Source organism: Pseudonaja textilis, chromosome 2, assembly GCF_049901715.1.
Source record: "Pseudonaja textilis isolate UNSWEBS1 chromosome 2, rPseTex1.2, whole genome shotgun sequence".
NCBI classification, from domain to species: Eukaryota; Metazoa; Chordata; class Lepidosauria; order Squamata; family Elapidae; genus Pseudonaja; species Pseudonaja textilis.
The window spans coordinates 190,195,813-190,222,537 of NC_141991.1; the positions used below are offsets into that span (position 1 = coordinate 190,195,813).

Here is a 26,725-nt window from a genome sequence, read left to right on the forward strand (position 1 = left end):
GGCCATCAACATCTCAGGGGAAACCTCAGAAAAATAAGTCAGATGAAAATAGATAAGGATAATATTTGAAAGTAGATGTGGTGAAACGATCATATAGTATATATTTGCACCTGAAAAATTGCACTGAATTGCTAGCCGTTCAGAATATATAGCTGACATATTCATGGCTCTTCCTTAGGGATATGGCTGCATTGTTAAACTGATCCCTTTGGATTAGTCTTTACTCTGAAATTTAAAAAAGCAATATGATAAACAATGGCATGATGAAATGCAAGTTAACTATTGCATCTTATTTGAGGTGAGCCTTTTTGCATGGAGGATACCTGCTTTTTTAAAATAGTGGACTTTCATATGGATGAATTTGATCGATTGAATAATTGCTTACCAAACAAGTTATATACCATTTACTTGTCATAATGAATTATACATTTTTGTGGCAGAAATTATTTATTAAAATGAAATTTGCAAAGTTTATCATGTTGGCATATCATTGTTAGTTGCTAATAAGTTTAAATAGCTTAATTCCAAACTTGAAATCATCCTGCCAGCTTTTATGATCATAAGTGAATTATCAGGAGTTTTTGAGTAGCACTGCAACTCAGTGATGAGAATAATTATTATCAAAATAATTCACAATCTAGAAGTATTATTATGTTTAGCTAACTGGAAAGGAAACAAGATGCCAAAAGAAGAAAATGGAGAAGAGGCTAGCCTGGTAAATCTGTTAGATGTGGGAAAAGGAAGATTTATTTTAAAGTGTTTCTTAAATAGATCAAATGTTTGAGTTCTGTAGATGACAAAAACTGCAAAGGTTCTACACAGCTTAAAAAAGATAAAATAGTTTTGAGTCTTGACTGTTTCTCTCAGAAATCTTTGGAAGAGCCTCAGCATTAACTCCATATCGAGGAAGGCCCAATTTGCTGATCTAGAAAACTTTTATTTTTATAATGTAACCAGGTACAGATTTGGCTTGATCATCAGTCACATTTTCTAGACCCCATTTTTTCATTTGTTTTACCCCACACTTATTATTTTTATAAATAACTCAAGGCAATGAACATACCTAATACTCCTCCCTCCTCCTGTTTTCCCCACAATAAGAACCCGATGAGATGAGTTGGGCTGAGAGGGATTGACTGGCCCCAAATCACCTAGCCAGCTTTCGTATCTAAGTGGGGATTAGAACTCACAGTCTCCTGGTTTCTAGCCAGGATTGCCATAAGAAGTAAGCAGCAACCCCAGATCTCTGGCACGGCAAGAAGCCCAACCCCAGCCCAGTAGTGTGGTTTGAGGGGACTTTTTAGCATGAAGGGCCAGGTCAGGCGTGTCTCATTAGGTGCAAGAAGATGGCAAAAGGTGGGATAATGCAATGCAGAGCATCAGGGGCCAATAGATGGGGAGGGAGATAGACTGGTGGGGGAGTCTATATATAGTGGCCAGATTTTGATCATGTGGGCACTGCAACAACTGCAACTTTGGGTGTGGGCCCCTTTGTCCAGGACCTTGTGTTATCTCTTTGTTCAGCACCACTATAACTTTGAACCATCATTGAACAAATCATAAATTGTGGACTACTTGTACTGTGATTCATGATTGCGTTACCTTGCACTTTTCCCTTGAAAACTATTCAGAAACTGCAAAGGTTTGACGCAACTATTTTCTATTGTCTAGCTGATATTGTAGAAAAGGATAATACAAAGTTTGCAGAAGCTATAGTGGTAACAGTACAGACATTATTAGTGAATGTTTGAGTTGGGGACTTTTGCCAGTATGAACAAATCTGTCCACACCCAGAAGATGGGAGAAGACAGACAGATTTGTTTGTACAGGTAGTCCTCGATATACGATCACAATTGAGCCCATAATCTCTATTGTTAAGTGAAACATTTGTTAAGTCAGGTTTGCCCCATGTTGCGACCTTTCTTGCCACAGTTGTTAAGTGAATCACTGCAGTTGAAAAGCTAGTAACCTGGTTGTTAAGTGACAACATGGGTTTCCCCGGTGATTTTGCTTATCAGAAGGTTGCAAAAGGGGAGCACCTGACCTTGGGACACAGCAATGGTCATAAGTAGGAACCAGTTGCCAAGCATCTGAATTTTGATCACGTGACCATGGGGATGCTGCAAAGGCCATAACTGTGAAAAACAGTCATGTCACATTTTCCAATGCCATTGAATATCCTTGAACTGTCACTAAACAAGCTATTGTAAGTTGAGGACTACCTGTATTGGCAAAATACATATCTAGTGTACTAGAAATCAACCTGCTCCCATCCTCACCCAACCCCTGGCACCCTCTATATTGGAGTTGCTTATAGACACAGCATAGGTCTCACTCCACACAAACCGCAACATCTTAGCAAAACCTTGAGTGTCTAGTGACTCCTAGGTGGCAGCAGCAGAAGGTAAAAAAGGAACTTGCAAAGGAGGGAAAGGGACAACTTCCAGTGCACTGCATATTTATGTAGCATGCCAGAAATCAACCCCCTCCAGCCTTCTCCCAAGTTTCCCCCGCCATCACCCAACCCCAGTGGACAGCTGCCCGTGCAGGGCAAGATCTATACTGCATGTATTTTGTTTATTTGAGTTGCAAATAAAACCGTCTTACAAACAACATCTTGGAATGTAATCTGTTTGCAAGGAAAGTAATATCTGTATATTTTTGAGGCTAATTCAAGGTTCTGGTTATAAGTTAAGTAGCTCTAGATATGCATTACCTCCAGGACTCTCTGAATCTGAATCTAAATCTGTCTGTTGAACTTGCACCTACCAAGAGAGGAAATTGAGAAGTTTTGAGATTCTCAAGGTGAGGAACCAAGAGGGAAAGAATCAGAAATATAGGTCCTCAGTGCAGGCTACTTGCTGTGGAATATTTATTAGTTTTTAATGCTTAGTATAGCATTAAAATACACAAGATAGAAGAAAGTAATTGAATCTGGAAACTGGATAGATCAAGTGTGGGGAGAGTATTTCAACAGAAAAAAATGTAGATTAGAAATTGGAAGAAAATCTTTAGATTCAATAGATTTAAAATTAGTAAAGAAAAACGTCAAAGGTTAATTGATGTGACACATAATGAGGAAAAAAAGGAATCTGTAATAACTCCATATGCCTGAAAGGCATAGGTCAAATGAAAGCTATGGAAGGAGGTGATGTAAAAGATTATCAAGACTCAATATACTGTAAATGTGTATATTAATTTGTGAATATAGTCAAGATATGGTGTTCTTCTATATACACAGTAGACTTCATTCTCAGGCATATTCATCCTGGGGTAACAAAGTGAGATCTTGAGTTTGTAGAAATGGGGTTAGGTTTCAGAGCCCTGAAAAATGATAAAAAATGCATGAGAGATCTGTATATAGAAATGTAGCAGAGAATTGAGATTGCAGGGAAATTTGGTGGCTGGTGGTCACTTTATTACTTAGTGCAGGCGTGAAATGGCAGGCTGTTTTAGAACAGCATTCCCGAAACCAAATATCTGGAAAATGGACAACTGTGGCTAATGAATTCAGTTCTGTGTTTATCACCCATGAATCTATGAATCTATAAAATTGCAGGTAATGAATTCCTTTTGGATATGTTATAAATACAGGGCTTTGTTTTTGTTTTAAGGGTTCAAAATATTATTTTAAATTGAAGATTTATAAAGTTTGTGAAATCAGTGAAGTTTTTTTTAATAGGATCTTGTTAAACCCCACATTACTGGGCAACGTGATGGAAAAAAATGACAGATTTTCGTTAGGTGTCCGTAATAAACCCGGTATTGAGGATAAAATCAGAATCTTGGAAACTGCTTTAGGAGTTGTCAGTCTTCATTTATTGGTGAGCTTTTTGAGGTGGAAATCTTGAAATGATTCAAATTGTTTTTTTCCAGATTTCTTGTCAGCAGGGCCTGTTTCCTGTTTTTGAGAGTAGCAACTTCTGACTTTTGATTGCTTATGGTTAATATTTTATCACTCTCCCAGCCTCTGCACAATGTCTCACAAATGTTGCATTCTGCCTACTTTGTGACATCAGGAATGAAACTTGGGATATATAACTGCAGCCTATAGTATTTGATGCCAAATTCTTCTAAAAGTTACCACCAAATTATCATGTTTAATGTGATAAACCAGAGTTACCCCAAGTTAAAATGGGTGGCCAACGAAGTTTACAGATAAACAAATTGGGAAAATTATTCACATTGATTTGTTTTCTCCCCTTCTTGGAGTACAAGGTCACTTAAAGATCTAATGTTATCCCAAGTCCACAGCCCTCTGGAGAACACCTGATTAATGTGCAAATGCACCTGTGGTTGTTTTGTTATGTGCTTGGTTGCCATTTTACATTTTATGCTTATATATCATCTGTTTATTATATATATGGCTTTGTTCCTTTTTCTTCATTTTCATTTATTGTATTTTAATGCTGCATGAAGCCAGAGTCACGCTTATTTGAGTTGAATGGCCTTATAAATCTCAAAATAAAATATTTTTTTTTAAAAAATAAAAAATATTATCCAATATCACATCTTCCTTGGTAGCGTGATTTTGGATAAGCTGTGCTTTTTCAGCATTGATTCTTCTTTCACTATCTCTTGGCTAAATAAACTAATATTTATTTCAATGTTTCCTCACATTTTTTCTTATTCATTGAACGAATTGAAATTTCTGGTAAATGACATGAAGAATAAGTACTGCAAGTAACCTTAGTTAATGACCACTCATTCAGTGTCCATTCAAAGTTCTGATAGTGCTGAAAGAGTGATAATTATAACTGGTCTTTGAAGTTCTCGCTGTCGCAGCACCCCTGTAGTCCTGTGCTTGCAATCAGAAGGCTTGGCAATTGGGTCATGTGATCACCACTTGCAACCTTCCCTGCTGGCTTCCCACCAGCAAAGTCAACGGGGAAGCTGGTAGGGAAGGTTGCAACGGAGATGATATTCAACAGGTTCTGACCAGTTCTGGAGAGCCGGTAGCGGAAATTTTGAGTAGTTTGGAGAACCAGCAAATATCACTTCTTAAAGGCCCCATCCCCATCTATTCTCTGCCTCCTGAGTCCCAGCTGATCAACTGGGTTTTCTTTTGTTACCCTGCACAGGATAACGGAGCTGGAAAGCGAGTTAGTGGGGTGGGAAGGGAATGGGATGTTGCAGTAACCTTCCCCCAGAGTGGGGAGGAAATGGAGATTCTCCATTGAGTCGAAGAGTTTTTCCAACTTGGCAACTTTAAGATTTGTGGACTTTAACTCCGAGAATTCTTCAGTTAGCATGGTGGCTAGGAAAGTGTGGGAGTTGAAGTCCACACATCTTAAAGTTGCCAGGTTAGAAAAACACCGGTCTAGAGTGAGTGACAAAAACTGTTATGGCCTGAAATGAGGGGAAAACATGGATGCAGCTGATTTTGGCAAACCTAAAATCTAGTAAACCAGGATCCATTTATTTTACTGTAACTGGATAAAAATGCACACTATCATTGTGGGACACTTTTTATCAGTTGAAAACCCATTTGCACTGTCATCAAACAACATTTTGCTATAATTTGAATTGTAGATAAATTGAAATCTGAAAAAGTAAAATCACATAAAGTTTTTTTGATATTTGGAGCTAACAAAAATATTGCAAATGCCTCTATAGATACTGTAGTAAAATAACACAAACTGAACCGTTTTGTTATTCCCAGTTCAAAGGACATTTCTTATATGACATCTCAGAATATATTTCCTGTAATAATTCTGAAGACAAAATACTATACCTAGTCATCTTTTATTGGATAATATAAGAATGGGGATATAGCCATTTCTCCAAAATTCTTTATCAGGTTCTGCTTCCATGTGCCAAGCTACTTACTTCTGTCTGGAACACAACATCATTTAATTTTTTGGAAGCGTATGTTTGTCATAATTGTTTCTCAAGATTCATATAGACTTTTAGCCAGTAGTTTAGCATCATTTTCCATGTTCTAATTTCAATTTTAATCATCCTTGTCTCTAACCTGAGAAGAGATTCCTTCATGCATGCATGCATGCATGCATTCATTTATTCATTTTTTTTATTTTTTTTATTTTAATTTTATTTGGTTTGTCAATTGCTTACAAGGTAATAGGTATAAGTAAAAACATAGTTATGAATACATGGATACATATAAGAAAAATAAAAGAAACAATAGGACAGGAACGGTAGGCACGTTGGTGCACTTATGCACGCCCCCTACAGACCTCTTAGGAAAGGGGTGAGGTCAATAGTAGACAGTCCAAGGTTAAAGTTTTTGGGGTTTGGGGAAGAAACCACAGAGTCAGGTAATTCCAGACATTGACCACTCTGTTGCTGAAGTCATATTTCCTGCAATCAAATTTGGTGCGGTTAACCTTGAGTTTGTATCTATTGTGTGCTCTTGTATAGTTATGGTTGAAGCTGAAGTATTCATTGACAGGTAGGACATTGCAATGTATGATTTTATATACTATACTTAGATCGGACCGAAGGCAGTGTAGTTCTAGGTTTTCTAGGTCTAGAATTTCAAGTCTGGTGGCATAAGGTATTCTGCAACAAGTAGAGGAGTGTAGAACTCTTCTTGTGAAATATTTCTGGACTTTTTAAACTGTGTTAATATCAGATATGTAATGTGGGTTCCAGACTGATGAACTGTATTTGAGTATTGGTCTAGCAAATGTTTTGTATGCTCTAGTCAGTAGTGTAATATTACCAGAGAAAAAGCTACGTAAGATTAGGTTAACAACTCTTAATGCCTTTTTGGCTATGTAGTTACAGTGGGCTCTAGCACTTAGATCATTAGAGATGAATACTCCAAGATCCTTGACAGAATTTGGATTATCAACAAGATCTTGACTATTCAGCTTGTATTTTATTTTCTGATTTTTTTTTGCCAATATGTAAGACAGAGCATTTATTTGTTGAGATTTGAAGTTGCCATTTGTTTGACCATTTTGATACGTAGTCAAGGTCTTTTTGAAGGGTAACAATATTGTCTGTGGTGTTGAATAGCTTTACATCGTCAGCGAAGAGAACGCAGTTGCTTTAAATAGCACCTCTGGATGCAGCAAATGTAGACTTCAGAAATCATCTCTAGAGAATTTGTTCCTGCATAGAGATCTACCTGGGCTGCATATAATGCTTGGCAAAGTTTTTAGTTTAGAAAATGTCAAGGCTGCCAATTCATGTCCTTTCAATAAAAACAAGTCGCTTGAGGGCTGTTGCAGATCTTCCTGTCAACTGGGAAACATACTGTAATCACGAGTCCTCCGGGTTCCTTTGGGATGGAAAACCCTCCCAAGTATTTAAAGATGTGGACTTATTCTCTTAGGTTCTCCTTTATATACCATATTTGTACTTTGGCTTTTTTCACAAAAGCCTGACTGAACTCATCATTTATACTTCAAACAAATAAGAATTGCATGTGATGCTGTACACACACACACACACACACACACACACACACACACACACACACACCGATGTGAATATTATAGTTCAGGAGGAAATGTGTATTCAGTTGGATGCATAATTCTTAATCCAGCAAAATAATCACCATTCAAAGCTACTTTTGATTGAATTGATTACTTTAAAGTAGTATTTATTTTATAGTTATCTAATCACTCAGTAACTAACATTATGTTTGATATGATATTTTGCATAGGATTTTACTGGTAATTCATCTGAAATAGATTTTTAAAAATCTTTATCTACAATGTTTTTTATATTTAAGAAGATAATATAATTTTTTAAATTAAACAATTTTTATAATAATAGGAAACCTTTTAATAAAGATCAGAATGAGCAATTCATAAGTGATAGGTTACCATGGCTCTTCTGCTATCAAATAAAATCTCTTTTGAGTAATAGAAATATATATTAGAGATTCAATAAGGCCATATATCAATTTCAAGAATTTAATACTTCATTATTTAGAACAACCAAAAGGAACAATTTCAAAACCATATAAGATATTACTGAAATCAGAAATAGGGGATCCATGCTATGGTTTAAAAGAAACTGACCTTGGTAATTACATAAAGACCAATTGGCAGAAGTTATGGAATCTGGGCAGATTTATTTCAGCTTCAGGACAAGAAATGCAATAGAAGATTATACATCTTTTGGTATTTGATTCCTATTAGGCTGGTATGTATGTGGCAGGATCCAATCTGGGTCAGACAGTCACCAGAACCAGCATTTTTGTCTTCCAAGCTTTAGGAACCGTGCTGGAGCCCATCTTCAGAGAATATCTAGCGTTAGAGAGAAGTTCCCTGATAATGGGCTCCAACACGAATCCAAAAACTCAGAAGAGAAAACCTGTAGTCCCGGTGACCAACCGAAATTGGATATTGCAATATTACTCTGGTACACATATATTTTCCTTCGTTCATGTGTGTGTGTAAATTATTCTTTCAAATGTTAGCAAGATTGACCAAAAGGATCTTTTTTATTTATAGTGTTTATAGATAAAGTTACAATCTTCTGGCATAATATTTTGGGGAAGATAAGTACCATCACTAATCAAAGAATTGAATAGTCCCAAGAGCTAGGCTTACTGCATTTATTTACAGACCAAATGAAAAGCTGAAAAATAACTTATATGTTTATTAATCTTATCTGTCAAAATATTAATTGTGCAACAGTGGAAAACTCAGGATAACATAACAACTGAGTTGTGGATTAATAAGTCCTCTTCAATGGCTACATTAGAAAAAAAATTACAAAGTTAAATTAATGAGACATCTTAGTTAGAAATATTTCCGGTTTTGCCTGGTTCTGGCGTACTGGTAGTGCCGAAGAGCAGCAGAGATGGATACGGTTCTCTAAGACACTCTGCTGTTGGGCCCACCCACCCACCTCGTCTCCCATACTTTATTCCCTGCTTTTGAAGTGCAGCTGCTTTGCACGGCACAGCAGATGGCCACGCATCAGCTGTTGAAGTGACAGGGAGAATGCAGGATTAAAGGAGGTGAATCGGACAGCCTCTGTGCCTGCGCAAAGTGTGTGTTTGGCGCGTGCGCAAAGCATGCCCAACAAGCCACACCTACCGAACCAGTGGTCAACTTTTCATATGTATAGCAGTTGTGTCTTTAGTTGCATTGCAGTAGATCTCTATACTTTTTATTTTTTTTCCTCTGTGTGTATTTATTATGAAAATGTACTTACCTAATTAAAAGTACTACAAAATAATTTATAAAAAAATTCTTGGGATACTGAAATATTGTCAATATTTGTTCATGTTATATTTTCTTTTTTATCGTCCAGTATTTAACACCCTTTAGTTTTAGTTTGTCATTCATAGCCTAGGGCTCTAATCTGATCAGATCTGTTTATGAATTATCATCCTTGCAGTGTCTGCGATTTTTCCAATTTCTGAGTCTCCTGAAATTTTAATAAGTATTCTCCAAATCTTTATCTGAGTAATTAATGGAGATGTTGAACAGCATTGGACCTAAGACAGATCCCTGTGAACTGAAGCATTACTTTTTACTTCCTCCCAGCTTGACAGTGATCCTTTAATTAGCCCTCTTGGGCACTACAGCTTCTTAGCCAGCTGTGTGCCCATCTTATGATAATATTTTTAATTACTTTTCTCCAATGTACTTGTGGTACAATCATGTGGAACAATCAGAAGCTCTGATGAAATCAAAATGTATTTTAAATCTGCCACATTTCTGATTTCTTTCAAAGCCCACCATTCTGAATTAGGTGAGAAATTGGACTGAAATTTAGTCTCCATAAATCCATGCGGAAGGCTTCTAATCAATATGTATGCTGTCAGTTTATTTTCTTTGATCTGATGGAATCTTTTCTTCTAGGCATTTTAAAAGACGATTTCTAATAAAGGGATATTATTGGAACTGGAGCCTTCTGCAGTCAAGGGTGGGTGGTTTTTTTTGCCATTTGTTGATTTGCTTTCATGAAGGAGTAGTGCGAAATTAATATATTTTTATGTACATGTTTTACTTTCTTCTTATACTCTTTTTAATTATGTATTGAACGATACTTTTTTTGCTCACTATTCTAAAAAGAAAGGCACTGAATCAGTTAGTTTTAATGTATTTTTATCTGCTGTCAGAACTGGCAAACCTGAATTAATAGGTATTATTTTAGCTCAGTTATGGACAACCTGACATCCATCCTTCTGTTGTTTTGGATTTCAGCTATTGAAATCCTTGGTTATTGGTCATTCTGGGTGAAGAATATGGGTGTTATCGTTCAGAACCTTTGGAGCACAACCCCTTTGTCTTTGCTTCATACCCGGAGACTGAGAAATTGTGAAAAACAAAAGACAAGTAGTTATAAACATGGAAAGAATAATACTATGAGATGGGAAAACCTGGATAAGAAAACCCCAGAAAAATATTTAAACCTGCCTTTTTCCTCCTTTCCTCCCAACCCCTCTATTGAAAAAAATCTCAAGATTTTTTTCAATATAGGTGATTGATTTACAATGGTAATTGGGACTGGCAACTCTGCTGCTAAGTGGTGTGGTTGTGAAGAACGAATCACATGACAGCACTAAGGTACAATGGCAGTTGCAGCAGTTCCTGTGGCGGCTGTTAAGTGAACCCCGAGTGCTCATAAGACTCATGATCGATCACATGATCATATGGGGCCTCTTGCCAGCTTCCCCATTGACTTTGCTTGCCAGAAGATGGACTGAAGATGGCGATCACAGGACTACAAGATACTGCAGTCAATATAATTGCGAGCTACTGGTAGTGGCCAAGCACTGAAATCACAAATGCTGTGATGGCCAGTACAAGAACTGGTCATACACCCTCTCATTTAATACCACCGGAACCTCAAATGGTCACTGAATGAGTTAAACAAGGACTACTTATGGAGGTTTTTCTTTTCCAGTTGAACATTTGGAAGTGCTTACAGTAGTTGAAAATGGCTTCAGTTAAATATTTTTCCCTTCACTTTTGAAGCTATGTTTTACTTATTCTGAAGGAGGATTAAGCAGAAAAAAAATCCAGTGACTCCGTTAGCATATACTCAACAAATCTAGGACACCCTTTCTCTTTAAAATTAAATTATTTGAGAAAAAAAACTGGTCTTCCATTTTGGTAAATATAGCAGAATGAAGATTTTTATATAACACAATTTGCAGCATTAAAATCTAATGTATACTGTAAATATATGCAGTCTTAAGATATTTATACTTTATTCTCTAATAATCAAAGCTATTGCCACTTAATGTAGTGGCTGCTTCCATTTTCTGTACAAATAATAATATAGTAAATTTATTTTGTATAACATTTGAAATTATGATTTCTTTATGATTTAGTTTGGATATTTCTCCCATATTTCTTGGGTGGCAAAAATTACAGTCTTTTTCTGAGACTTTTCAGTTTTACTTATACAAGTAGTCCCTTCAATTTATGACTACAATTGGGACAGGAACTTTCATTGCTAAAAGATGAACTGATTTTGTTCTTAACAGGAGAAACAGGTTCATTTATGCATTTGACCTTGGATTGGGAATGCTGTGGGCTTCTCTTGCTTCTTCTAAATATATTGTGGGCAGCTGAGAAGCTAATTTTGCCAAGTCTTCAATATAGATATGTGCCAAGGATCTCAGAAGTTGATCTTTCTAATCTAAAATTATAAGTGGTTGCTGAAATATATGAAACAACTCTTTAACTATTTTTCTCCCACCCTGTCCAAAATAATCTAAACTTAACTCCCATGAGGCAAAAATATTTAGTCTAGTTTGGTAATAACTAAAGAATTGACAGCTTTTACAGTTGTGATATATGCTTACATATGTATGCACGTAAAAGTAGTTCCAAGGCGTACTGGAATTTATGTTTCAATATAGTCGTTTTTAAAGGTTGGGAACCCAGATATACTCTTAGCAAATCACAACAAGTATTTAAAGAAATAGAATTGCATTATTTAGAGTATACAGAAATTCCATATTCCTTTTTCAGTCCTCGTTTTGTTAGATCCCAGTATACGATTTGAAGTACACTGACTACGCACCAAGCACTTTAAGGTTTGGGCCATAATGTTTAGAACTGTAGACAGAGGCTTACAGGTTTATTAATGCTTCTTAGTCTGAACGCACAACATACCCTTTTAGGTTGCACAGCAACTGATGCTTAGCAACGATAATAGATTGAATTTCCAAGAGTGACCATGCCAGATGCAATAATAAAGCAAGAGTACAAATTGTTGTCATGGTTTTCACAGTGAACTTGTCTGAATTCAGATTTTTTTTTCCCCCATTTCCCCAAAACTAAATGCCAAGATAAGGCATTATATAATCCTTGCACCAGAGTCCTGAAAAAGTCCCTGGGTAGTTTTTTTACTTTATGTACAAGGCAACAAAACAAATGAAAGTTAAACTCTCAAGTATGCAAACCATGCAACTTCACAATGGATTCAAAAGTATGACATGTCAGTAATAATACAAAGTTGGATGTAAAAAGCTGTAGAGAAAGAAAAGTTAAAAGAATTTTGGAAGTGCTATATATCAGTAGAACATAAGCCAGCAATTAACAGATTTGGAGAAAAGCTTCCTTAAATCAATCTGACATTTTAATCTATCCACAGTTAGATCAGTTCTTTTTTTGGGTTCAGTGTTTTCTGCACATTTCATTTCACTTTTTTTTTAAAGAAGAGATCAACATTTGTACTTCACTATTTTTTTAAAGAGTTGTACTAAGAAGCACAAAAAACCCTCCAAGAATAATTGAAATCTCCAGGATTACATAATGAGGAGAGCTTGGTAGCTATTAATTGCACATTCTTCTGGAGACACTGGCTATGAATAAGTTGCCAGTGGCAGCTAGACAAATTTAGTTCAGTGTCAGAAGTCTGTCATACTGTTCTATCAACTATGCTGTGTGAAAAGTGTATGTATGTGGGTAGACTGCTGCTGAGGAGAAAGGATGAGAATGGTAAAAATGTTAGAAATTTGGATGTACCTGTCCATAATTTCAGTTTCTGACACAGAGTGGTTCTTCAGCTTAACTAGTCAAGTTTTTGACAGCTATTGGGTATAAACATTTGGACAACATTTGTTCAGCTTCTGTTCTTTAATTTTGGAAAAGAAAAAATAATAATAAAATGGTAGGTCTAAAGACTGGCAATTATAATAAAGAGCAGGTGTTGTTTGTATTATTTGTGTATAGGGCTCTCATATTAAAATGGCACAACTGTTATGATTAGTTGACAGTTGTCCTAGTGATATAAACATAAAAGTTTCATTTTATAATAATCTAAAGCACATTCTTTTACTGCATATAAGTTAGGAAATTAAGTTAAAGAATCCAAACTGCCTGAGAACTTTTAATGAGAGGTGAATCAAGGTTTTTTTTTAGCTCCTGCACTTAAGCCATACTTCTCTTTCCTTCTTTTTTTTTTTTGGGGGGCGGGTAGCAGCTTATACTGTAGTGTAAAAAGAAATTCGGAATCAGTTTTGACACTTCGCATAATGGTAATCAATTTCCAACTATTGTCATGAAATATTGTACTTATTGTAGGTCAAATGGTAACCAGGTTTTGAAATTAGTTTGAAACCCTCAGTTTATTGGGGAAACATGAAAGCGTAAGCACCGTCTTCATTCGTGACTTCTTGATAGGAAAATCCAAATAATAAAAGTAAATGAATGGAATGCAGTAATGTTTTACATAAAATAGCCTATCGTCAGATCTCTATTTTTTGTCTTGAGTTCCTGGTCTTTGTAACGTAAAACTAAGTATGATTAGGTTAGTTACATATGATATATAATACTGCAAAAAATTAGTTTAGGCTAGGCATATTTTTCTTCCATTCATCTTGTCTTCTTGTCTGAGACTGCCTGAACTAGTTGCTGCAGTTTTCTTGGCAAAATTTTCCAGAAGTGGTTTGCACTCTTCTGACAGAAGAGTCTCAGGTTCAAGAAACCATATTATGTTTTTAATATATGTTTCCTCATAGCATTGCAGTGTTAAATGAACTGTATGTTGATTGACTGCAGCAGCCTAATCTCATAATTCCAGTTTTCAGTGTTGGTTTTATTTGTAGGTAGATAACAGAAGTTTTCTATTAAAATATTTCTGAATCAAAGGCTACATCTGCCAAAAAAGGAGAAAAGAAAAGTACAGCTAAAGAAGCAGCTGTTTTTCAGGTATAAATAGAATAAGTACATGGGACTTTTTTTGATAAGAAATGAATGCATATAGTAAATCTTTCAGTAATTATTAGTGTGAAGTTAAATCAATAATTATTAATAATGTCCCTTCTCCTTTTTCCTTCCCACCACTTAGAAAGCAATCAGGATTTAAGTTCCACATCTTATATACAGTAGCCCAAGTAGTTGACATTATAACTTAGTTACCGTAAGTATTCTGTTCAGTGATGTACTTTGTCTCCAGAAATGCTTATTAGAAATCAGGCCAACAGTTTAAAGAACTGTTTTATACTTTATTTGGGGGAGTGTAGGTGCAGAGAAGAAGGAACAGGGATTATATATAAATATGTAAAACCAGGTTTCATTAATTTTAGTTAAAACAGTGGGATGATTCACATGCAGTTGTGGAGTGATCATTTGATGGAAGTTTTCCTAGGCTTACGTATTTTTGGTTGGCCTGCTTCTTGTGTGGCCAACATATCGGTTCAATTCTATTGATCTATCTATTTAGAGTATTACTTCCTCTCCAATGGTTTATCATTTGGCGATCTTAATATCATATTATGGGGTATATTTTAGACTGTTTATTAAATGAAATGGTTAGAAAGTTTCTTTCCTGTTTAAATCTCCAAATAAAATTAGATATCATTACTTCCATAATAGTATTCACAGTACATATTTTTACTAAAAAAGAACCATACTATTCCAGTTCATTATTTGGAAGTTACAAGACTGGCCTTTTGTTTCTGTGGGGAAAAAAAAAGTTAATATGATGAAAAAGCATAACTTCAAGTTCTTACATGATCAGAATAGTGTAACACGGTACTCCAATGTCAGGGTCCCTGAAGAATCCAGAGCCTTTCAAGGGACAGACTGGCAGAATGGAAGTCAAGGCAGAAATCTATTTGCATTCTTCCACCCTTATTCTAAACTCTGGAATATAAATTCCACATTTTGGGATGTGGTAGAAGGCCAAGAAAAGTTGTTATCAAAAGCATCTGCAGTTTCCTCTGGCATACATCCCTATCTGCTTTTTGCCATACAAATTTTATTTGCCTCTTCAGTTTTGTAGTTTGGAAAGGATTTGTACGCTGCATATAGGTTATGACTTATTATTTGTAAACATCAGACTCCACAAGGCATGCCCTTGTGGTCCAGGTGACAGTATGGACTGCTATAAAGCCTACCTGCTAGCTGTACTTTGAAACATTCTCTAATAAAGAAATCAATCTGGTGTGAGAAAGAGCTCCCTTAATGGTAGCTGAAGTTGGCGGGCAAGGGGATTCTATCATTGGATATCACTTTCTGAAACTGGGTCTGCCTTGCTGACTATAGAGGCAAAAGTGCCATCTATCCTGTACAACCTGGGTGTCTAGTTCCAGTAGCTGGGGCACCTATAGTTCCAGGGGCAACCAGAGTTCTCAAGGGAGACTGTTGTAATTCATGTGACACTTCAGTATTACCTATTGGGAAGAATCATGATGATAGAATCTTGTTAAAGGGATTCTTTCTGAAGAGATGCAATTCTCCCAGCCACACTGTCATTTATTTGGCACCAGGGCTGTCTTAATGCATGGGCCTAATGGACACTTGCCTGTGGGCCCCACAAGCATAGGGGCCCCATGCTAATCTGTGTATGTTAACCCTTTGTTCTGATCCAAACCTTGTTCCAAGGAAACAAACACCAAACAGAGGTAAAAGCAAAACCTTTTAACGCTTCTCTGCGAATTCCGTTCATTCACTATGAAAACTAATTGTCTCTAATAAAAAGGAGCCTTGCCAAGGTTGTGCAAGGCTGCGAAAAACACTAGATTAAGTTGCCAAGAAATATTCAAAACAAAAAGTCTCCAAACACTAATCAGGATAGTCCGAACGTCCACAAAGCTCGAAGTGCAAGAACTTCTTTGCTTCCTGCAAAGAATCCTGATCTCTCGGGCTGGCTTTTATCTCTTAAGGGAGGGGCCATTATCTTGCAGCCTTACTCCCGAGTCACTCATGTTGCTGCAGCTGCTCTTTCCTTTGAGCAGCCCTGCGTGCATGTGCACTGGGCACAGGCTCCTCGGGGTCCCCTGCATCACTGCTGCCAGCCTCCATAATCTCTGAAAGCAGCATTCCACTATCTGATAGTCCTGGCCCCATCCCTGCCTCACATGCAGGCCCCTCATCCGAGGCCTCGCTCTCCGAGGCCTCAGCCATCCGCATCTGTTACCGGCAATCACAACAGCCTTCCATGTATCTACAGAAACATATCTATTACATTTTATGGCATTTTTATTAATCAGTGTTATTTTATTAAATAACACTGATTTTGTTGGAAGTGCCAATAAAATAAATAATATGTTTAATTTTATTGACCATTTACATTTATATTCCTGTGAGTAGTTGTCGTAGAGGCCTCAGTACACTGCTTTGCCTGGGACCCATAATGCTGTTAAGACAACTCTGTTTGGCATGACTATGCTATTGGTAAAATATGAAATCAGAAGAATACATTTTTCTCCAGAAGTGGAGTAATTTTTAGATTTGAAGTTTTTATGGAGACAAAAAACAAAACAAAAAACTTGATGCTGGTACATTCTTGTCACGTATGCTGGCTGGTGGAAAAATAGCACAAGCGTTCCAGCAGTTCCAAGAGCAAGCTTGTTTATAGCTATGTGTCTCAAGTAGCCTACACATGAGTGAGAGAGAGAGGGACAGAGAAATGGAAAGGCAGAAAACTATAGGTAGAAGAAGTATAGGTAGAAGGTAGAAAACTAAGATGTAATTACTGGAAGCGTTTATGGACAACATTAAGCCATAACATAGTTTGTTGTTGTTTAGCATGCTGTATGAATCTAGCTAATATGGCTGACAAATAATGCCAAATAACATAACAATGGTTAAACTACAGTTTGGTATAATATGTGAACATACCCAGAAAAGCCAATTAGTAAACATGGACATTAGTTTAACAACAAGAATTAGTTTAACAAACACAGAATTTAATTTATTGGGAATTATTTTTATGCCAAATTTAATTGTATACCTAATATTATTATTTTTTTAAATTAACAACAAATAGAAAAATTATGAGCTATAGGAAACTGAAAACCAAAAGGAAAACATATATAAGCATAAAATAAAACAATTAAAACATTTCTTATTATAGTCATTCTGTTCTATAGTCTGTTTCACAATTTCTTCCTGAGATGTTTGGGATTCTGAGAAGCTATTTAGGAAATCCAATTTGAGAATTAACTTCCAGTTTTGAAGTTACAGTGTAGAAAGAAAGAGAACAAAAGTAGTGTACAATTGGCTGATGGTAGTTTAACTTGAAATATTTTAAAGTTGTGAATACTAGAGAAAAAATATAGATGTACTTCCAATTCGCAATTTTTGTATAGCTTCCAGTTTCTACTAGTTTATGGTAGTACAAATGTACACTTCCTTAGCCTCAGTGGAATGATTATAGGTATCAATGACATAATGTGCACAAAAGAGGAAGTATTATGAAGTATTTCTTTGGAAGTTAAAATTGGTGGTATAATTGTGATTTCAAATTTGTCTCTTGGGCTTGTTCAACTTTGTTCCTTCAAGTTCTCATTCAGCTGCTGGACATACCTTCTGTAGTTGCTAGAACTTTCCATTTTCAGCTTTCCATTTGGGCCCAATTTGCCATGCGATTCCTTTATCTGCAACTTTATGATGTCACTCTTGACCATGCCATTCTGTTGCTTTCTGTAGGTTTCCTCACTCGTCTTCCTTTTGTATACCAAAAGACTTGAATTGCATTTCATTTGTACTAATCAGCAAACATAGATTGATGGTAGCAATTATCACAAACATCTGTAATTACAGGAATTGGCATATGCCGGATAACAAGATAAATAAGAAACACACACACACACACGTGTATGTATGTATGTATGTATGTATGTATGTATGTATATATATATGTGTGTGTGTGTGTGTGTGTGTGTGTGTGTGTGTATCCAATTATTTTTGTGTTTTAAAAATGCTACTACTTATAGCCATTTGAAAAACAGAATCACAGAAGATGGGTTCTGGGGGGAGTCCCTAAGTCCCAAGTGATTAAGGGCTTCAGATAAGATGCAAATCAGAGAGGACCAAAGTAATATGATCTGTGTAGTTTGACAAAGGTAGCTTGAACAAAGGGCATTTTCTGTATAATTTGTAGTTCTTTGACTATGAAATTTTATTATCTGATCAGATCCATTTTCTCCAGGAAAGGCCAGGGCTTCTATAGCAGATGAAGACACATCCATATGTTCCTGCTGCTGGAGAATCTAGAAGTGTTGCCAAATCAAGGAACACATTCAAGCTGTAAGATGTAAAATTTAAATGGAAGAAGTAACTCCATCTGCTGCCTCTATAGGTTCTATATTCAATTTGTTCCATTTGATTCCATCTGAACAAGAAGTAAAATTGTCAAGGTGAAGTAATGAATTCTCATGTGGAACATTATGAACCAGGGAAATTAAATGAGCAAGGAAGACTAGTTCTCAGATTATATATAGCAGATCACTTTGTTAATTATAACCCTATCTCAGGCCTGTTATGTTTACACTATTATCACTGAATAGAAAGACAAAGAGCTAGATAAAGAATCATCTGGTTCAGCAGTTAAAAAAAGTAGGGAATTTAACTTCATATATTGTTCTACAGTCAATTTCCAAAACTTCAGATTAAAACTGGGCATTTTTATTTTATAGAGATTCCCATCAGTAAGAAATACAAAGGCAAAAATAAAAATGAAGTGATGAAGATTAATATTATATGCTGTTGGAGGTTTTAAGCCATAAACATGGCAAAGATAAGGACTGACTTTGGAAGAAGCAGTCTGCTCTGCATTTCTGATAAAACACTGAGCTTTAGTTAAACAGAGGAAGGAAGGTTTATTGAAAGAAGCAAGTATAAGGTCACTTGACAGATGCGAATGAAAGACAAGCTCATTTCCAAAATTCGGTGGTATTTCTCTAGAAGGATTCTGAAATATTCTTTACAAAGTAAAATGTCAGTATGCAAAAATAAAATAAATAAATAAATAAAATTTAAAAAGAGCAGCCAATGCAGAGAGAGCAGGAGAGGTAAAAATAATAGGGTCGAGGTAAAGAATTATGTATAATTTACTCATACTTCTGAAGATATCCTCTGCAAAAATAGGTACTGTGCATGTTCTCTAGTTGGAGGAATTATGTTTGGGTTGAGTTGTTTGCTAGCTAATACTGAAAGCATTGAATAGGTTGACAGGGGAAGACACTGATTTTATGAGCATTTTCCTCCGTTTAATTTAATTTTAATTTAATTTTAATTTATTTGATTTGTCAATTGCTTACAAGATAATAGGTGTAAGGATAAACATAGTTATGAATACATGAAATGAATACATATAAGAAAAATAAAAGAAACAATAGGACAGGAACGGTAGGCACATTGGTGCGCTTATGCACGCCCCCTACAGACCTCTTAGGAAAGGGGGGATGTCAACAGTAGAAAGTCTAAGGTTAAAGTTTTTGGGGTTTGGGGAAGAAACCACAGAGTCAGGTAGAGTATTCCAGACATTGACCACTCTGTTGCTGAAGTCGTATTTCCTGCAATTAAGTTTGGTGCGGTTAACCTTGAGTTTGTATCTATTGTGTGCTCTTGTATTGTTATGGTTGAAGCTGAAGTATTCATTGACAGGTAGGACATTGCAATGTATGATTTTATATACTATACTTAGATTGGACCGAAGGCGGTGTAGTTCTAGGTTTTCTAGGTCTAGAATTTCAAGTCTGGTGGCATAAGGTATTCTGCAACGAGTAGAAGAATGTAGAACTCTTGTGAAATATTTCTGGACTTTCTCAACTGTGTTAATATCAGATACGTAATGTGGGTTTCAGACTGATGAGCTGTATTTGAGTATTGGTCTAGCAAATGTTTTGTATGCCCTAGTTAGTAGTGTGATATTACCAGAGAAAAAGCTACATAGGATTAGGTTAACAACTCTTAATGCCTTTTTGGCTATGCAGTTACAGTGGGCTCTAGCAGTTAGATCATTAGAGATGAGTATTCCAAGGTCCTTGACAGAGTTTGGATCATCAACAAAGTCTTGACTATTCAGTTGTATTTTATTTTCTGATTTTTTTTGCCAATATGTAAGACAGAGCATGTATTTGTTGAGATTTGAAGTTGCCATTTGTTTGACCATTCTGATACATAGTCAAGGTCTTTTTGAAGGGTAGCAGTATTGTCTGTGGTGTTGAATAGCTTTACATCATCAGCAAAGAGAACGCAGTTGCTCTTAATATGATCACAGAGGTCATTTATGTAGAGTATGAAAAGAGTTGGTCCTAGAACACTGCCTTGGGTGACACCACTGTTGACAGGTACAGAATTTGATAAGACGCTCCCAATTTTGACCATTTGTTGTCTGTTTGACAGGAATGCTTCTATCCAGTTTTGCAGTTGTCCAGACATACCATAAGATTTTAGTTTTAGTAGTAGTTTGTCATGTACCACTGAATCAAAGGCTTTGCAGAAGTCTATGTAGATTGCATCTATTGCTTTGCCCTGATCGAGTTGTGTAGTCCATATGTTTTTGCAGTGTAAGAGTTGCAGATTACAGGATAGTTTTTTTCTGAAACCAAATTGTTTATTAGAGAGTAGGTTGTTTGTCTCTAAGTGGAGGATGATGGATTGGTTAATAATTGATTCCATGACTTTACAGGTATCGCAGCATAAAGAGATTGGTCTGCAATTTTCAACTAAGTTGGGGTCTCCCTTTTTGAAGATGGGGATGACCGTGGTTTGTGACCATAGTTTTGGCAAGGAGCTGGTCCTGAAAGATTTTTCAAAGATTATGCTTAGAGGTTCGGCTATGGCAGTGGATAACTTTTTTAAAAAGTAGGCATATATTCCGTCCGGTCCAATAGATAGAGATGGTTTTAGATTGGGTAGTGCTTTTTCAACACTGTCTTCTGTAAAATCAATATGTATTAGATCATTGTAGTTGTCTATGGTTCGACTAGGAAATACTGGGCATGATCCATTGATGTTTACAAATACTGAGCCAAAGAATGTGTTAAAGAGGTTGGCTTTAATGATGTCGTCGTTGCAGTCTTTACCAATAGGTCCTTTCAGGGGTGGGATGGATCTTGAGTCTTTTAGTTTGTTGTTTACAAAATTGTAGAAAGTGCGGGTGGAATTGGTGCGTAGAAGGTTTTCCTCTTGTTTAATGTGATAATTGGTTCATTCAGTCTTTATCTGGTGGCATAAATTTTTGTATCGGCTTTTGAAGTTGGCAGCATGACCATTGGTTACTGGCTGCTCCATTTGATTGTAAGTGCAAAAGCAAAAGCAAATTGAGACCTGTGTTTGCCTCCAAGTGACTGTGGTTAAAAAGAAGCTTTAAAAAAAAGGCTTTGAGTTGTGGTTTATTGATGCCATTCCCTCCACTTAGCATATAGAGGTGCTGGGCATAGCTCAGGCTAAAGAACAAAGTGCTGAGAGAGACTGGATAAGATGCTAGGGAAGCCTCCCATCGCTTTCTACTTAATGCAAGCCTCATAGATGAAGTAGATAATCTTCTCTGCATTAACGGCAAAGGAAGATCCAACAGCAAGAAGTGTGACTTATCTGTGCTGCTCTTCCTAGCTCTCGTTTTTCTGCTTTACCATCATATCCTCTTTTTCTTATCTCCAGCCTCCCTTGTCAAACTTGGTTTGGTTCTTCGTCCGTTAAGTCTTCTGTACTGTTTTCAGACATCCAGTTAAGATTCATGGCCATAACACAGACTGTTGTATATGTATGATCAGAGGCCAGAATGAAGGATGTTTTCACAAAGTATGACACAGATTTTTAAAATAATAAGTAATCTGGGGAAATTGCTTCTAATTTGAGTAGGGATTCTTGCAAATTCTTAAACCTACAAATAGTAGAGTATTATTATTCCAATAGATATATTCAGAGGTGGTGGACTGCATGACATCAGTTTAATATTCATATTCAAAACAATTCATGGATTCATTTTGTGCAACATATAAAAGGATAAAGAAATGCTCATTCCCTTACAGGAATAAATTGCTAGTATGCCCATCCTGTAGCCCAGTAATTCTATATATCCTAAGACAGAGGGTCCCAACTTTTGGGGCACAAGGGACATGTTCCATGGAGAGAGATTTTTCCATGGACCGGAGGGAACATGGTTTCGTGTGCTGACTGTATCCCTTGAATGGGGCTTTGACCTCGGTTTCTGGCATGCTGTAGACTGGTGCCGGTCCATGGACTGGGGTAGGGGGCAAAGAAGAAAAATACCATTTATCAATTATGAAATTAAGGGCACGCCAAAGAAATGGCAGAATTTGATTGCTTTCTGTTAATCAAGTGAACTTTTGTTGCACATGAAAATAGAGGATTGTGGTGGTAGAGATACTGATAGGCTTGAATTATTTTTAGGAGAACCAAAAGCCAATTTAGCCTGGGAAAATATTCATAGGGAATTAAAACGATGTTCAGACAATGCTTTACCTATGTGTAACTACCAGTGTCACCCATATGTATGTTGGACGGTTATATAAATTTGTTCAATAAATTGTTTTATAAATAAAATCTTTAAGTAGTCTTCCCGAACCGACGTACCCTCCATATATATGAATTGCAAGAATTCTTAATGGTGGTATTCTCTGGAAAACTGGGAGAATTAAGTGGGCATACAGTTTAGCTAAGAATCTAGAATCCCAGGTCAAGATCAAGCTAATATGCAGAGTAATTTGCAACAGGAAAAGGACAATTGCTTCTCCAAAACTGTTATTAGGGATTCAGATATAACTCAATTCATTTTCTGGTGTATGGTTAGGAAAAATCAAAGGAAACAGCACAACCTGGGTAGTAATTCTTAGGAATATTTTGATTTGTTTTGATTTGCTTAACAAACTAGAGACTCTTGGAGAACAAAGAATACAGTTATTCTAATGCTACATTAAATTTAGTAACTTAAGGAAAATGATATTAATTCAGGACTGCATTGTTTTGCCTAAAAGGATTCCAAAATGATCAATTTAAAGTTTTTCTTAACAGTTTACCAGGTAATGGGAAACTTGCAATAGGGTTGGAGTATTTGAAGGATTCCCTTTGATTTTATAAGAAAAAAATCTCTTTGTTAACCTCAATTGTTGCCAGAAATATATCTATATACTACTAAAAATATTCTGTCTGTAGTCTTTAACTGAATGAAATGGTACATTAGGGAGCAAAACTTTTTCAACCAAGATACTTCACATAGCAAAATCTGGAACTCATAATTCCCAGATTAGAAATTTGACAAATGTTAGAAAATATTTTATGCTGTAAATTTATCATAAAGTATTTTATGACATAATACAAAACATCATAAAATATTTACTGTGGTCAGCTCCTGATGTTTGACTATACTATATAGTTCAATCTGGGCTACTTTCAAGGCCTCTCAATATATCCTGGAATTTTTTTAAAAAAATTCAAATACATTACAAGTTCTGCCATTGTTGAAGGCATTTAGGAATTTGGTGAGGCAGTATCTCTAAAATGATGATAGATTGTCATAGATTGTCTAATACACAATAACATTGATGGCCTTTATTCTCAAGCAGTTGTAGGTTGACTCTTCTGAAAGAAAAATAAAACATACCTGCAAATAATCCTGGTTGATTGATTTAAATTATTAAATTGACATTGCTATACATAAGTCTCCAAGTACTTAACCATATAAGCATTAAAAAAATAATAAAGGTGTCAATAAGTAACAGAAATTCAAATTATAAAGCACAACATTCACATGAAGGGGAACCAGCACACATTTTTTGTGGCACAACAAGTCTTGACCCTTTGCCATTCACATCCTGATCGTTCATTTTTCTTCAGTGACTAACTGAAACTTCACTTTTAATCTTGCCAGGCTCAGATCATGACCTCCAGATGAGGAGAGAGTGAAATATCCTAACCTCAAAGATTCCTGACTTTGAAATCGTGACTTTTGAATGTTCTGAGTTCACAAAAGGGTTTTTTCCTCTCTACTTAGAACAACATTGCCTGTTTTATGTATCATTGTTTAGAATGATGATGTTGAACTGTTTGGTAGCTTGAGATAAGAATTATTTTCTGTATTGTTCCAATATGTTGGCTGCAGAAAATGCCTTGAATGCTGTATACTACCCATGTTCTACAGTTTGAAACTCCTTGGATAACAAAATCTACTTAACTGAAGGGGTGAAGAGCCATAATAGATTTTGCTCCAAGCTAAAGGGAGGACCAGGATTGCTTGAAGTGGCTGACCAACCAGCCACTAATGCTGCTGGAGTTGAAAGTTGTAGAACAGGGCTGTCAAACTCCCAGCCCAGAGGCCGGATAAGGCACATGTTTGCCACTCCCACGCCCGGTTTAGTGAAGGGGAAAAAAGTCCCAATACATCACGTGATGCCGCCATGACGACGTGATGGCGTTTGACGCCCCTGTTGTAAAACCAAGATTGATGTTATTTTTTATGGGATAATTTGTTGAATTTGGTGCACATGCACCCACTCTTTGGGTGTTCTTTTCATGTCCATTTAATTGCAGTGTTTACTGTTTTACAGAGGCAGTATGTAGCCTTTTTTTTCCTTGCTGTAATAGTCATAATGTTATTCAGGCAAGAATTTTAAAAGTACTTTAAAAAGAAAGCAATTCAAACACATTTTAAAGGTATTATTATTACCTCGGCTATTCTATCTGTAGGGTGAGTGGTAGGTAACAATAATCACGAGCTATCATTCCACCTACTTTTATGGCCCTGGGGTGAAAAGTAAGAGATTTAGGGCATAAGCAAGCCATTTCAAATTCTGTTATATCAGAATCCAGCAAATTCCACACATTGATTGTTTTCCATTTCATGAACGCCAATTCCTGAGAGTTATTTTTTCATTCTTCTGTTCCCTCCAAATAATTCTCTGCACAGGTTCTCATAGAGATTTTGTATTTATTTATTTGATTTTTATCCCACATTTATTAGTTTTATAAGTAACTCAAGGCGGCGAACATAGTTAATACTCCCTCCGCTCCCTCCCACCATTTCCCCCACAGCAATAACCCTTGAGCTGAGTTGGGCTAAGAGGGAGAGAGTGATTGGCCCAGAGTCATTTTTCCCACTAGAGATGAAAATGGAAATATTTTTATAGAGAGAAGGCAAGATGACAAGAGTATTTTGAATTGTACAGTTTCTACAAATATTGTGATATGCTGATAGCCATATACTTAATTATGGTGACATAAGGGAAATTTTATGAATGTCATAGAAGCAGAGGGACATAGAATACCTGCCTTTTGTAACAGTGACAGGCTATAGTATGTCACTGCAAGTGTTGCAGCAAACATGCACCATCTGCTTTGCCTCCTCAGTAAAATCAGTTTACTAGGCAACAGGTACAAAAGGGCATATTATCGTGGAGCAAAAGACATTGCAGCTGATCATCATCGCTAGCTGCTACAGTAGGTTTGACTATGAAATCCAATCAAAATTCTTGGATTAGAAATAAAATCTAATAAAGCAGACATCAGCTGGGATGTGTGTCAGCATGGTCATGTCTGACCCATATCCATAGAATGATTGGCATCAATTCTGTTTTTTGAAACTAGTGAAGTTTATTTAATTAACTGATTTGATTATTGCTAGTCTCAAATGTTTAGAATCATAAGAATAATATTAAAAATATTAGTGTAAATAATACTACATAGAGTTAGAGGTTTTAATCCTATGCAAATGTGTGTGTTTATTTCTCAATAAATATGCTTAGAATTGAATTGTAAGGTAGCAATCTCTATGCTTTATTCAAAAAATACAAATATGTAAGTATCCAAGAGATAATCTTTTTATTTCCATTCTCTTCTAAATCTCTTTTAAGGCTAATAACTTCTATTCATCAGGGTGCTCCTGCATCATCTCTCAACTCCCACTCAACTAGGCACTTTGGGGCTTTGAAAAATAGTACGTCTGCTATCTGAAAATGTAGGTGTAGTAATGTAGTAAGTGTGCCTTCTGTTTTTTAAGTGATTTTTACCATGATGCAGCTTATTCCAAATACTTCATTCTTTACAAATGGTAAAGAAAGAAGCATCATATTGAAGGTCAATCTTAGCCCCAAAGAGTTTTGTTTATTTATTTGTGTCATTTGTTACCAGAACATTTTTGTAAGGTTTCATAAAATTGCAGATTATTAAATGTGTAAAAGATAATTTGCTCAAAAGAGCAGGGATATAAAGCATATAAACTTCCACAGTTTAAGCACAGTTTTGGTCTTGTAGTAGTCTGTTATTCAAGTGTGTTTTTCCAAATTGCTTTCTCCCCACATTCTTGTACATACTCACTAATTTCTCTTTCAGAATCATTTGTCATTTGACTTACTACTTACAAAACCTTCATACAAGCAGTCGTAATTTGAGGACAATTGGGACTGGGAGTGCTAAGCAATGCTGTTTTGTAAAGCATAATGTCACATGACCATGTCTCCGTTGTTGTAACCCAAGACATTCAGATCTTTAAGTGGAAAACATTAGGAGTCCCTGGGGTGCCACAGGGAGTTGCATTGGGCAGCACATACTGCACATAACTTGATGTGTGTAAGCACAGGAAA

General features: G+C 36.1%; 1 protein-coding gene across 4 annotated transcripts in view; it reads left to right on the top strand.

Moving 5' to 3' along the window:
• RFX3 (regulatory factor X3) overlaps positions 1-26,725 on the top strand; it is a 162,006-nt gene that overhangs the window by 47,037 nt on the left and 88,244 nt on the right. The gene's annotated exons all lie outside the window — the stretch shown is intronic.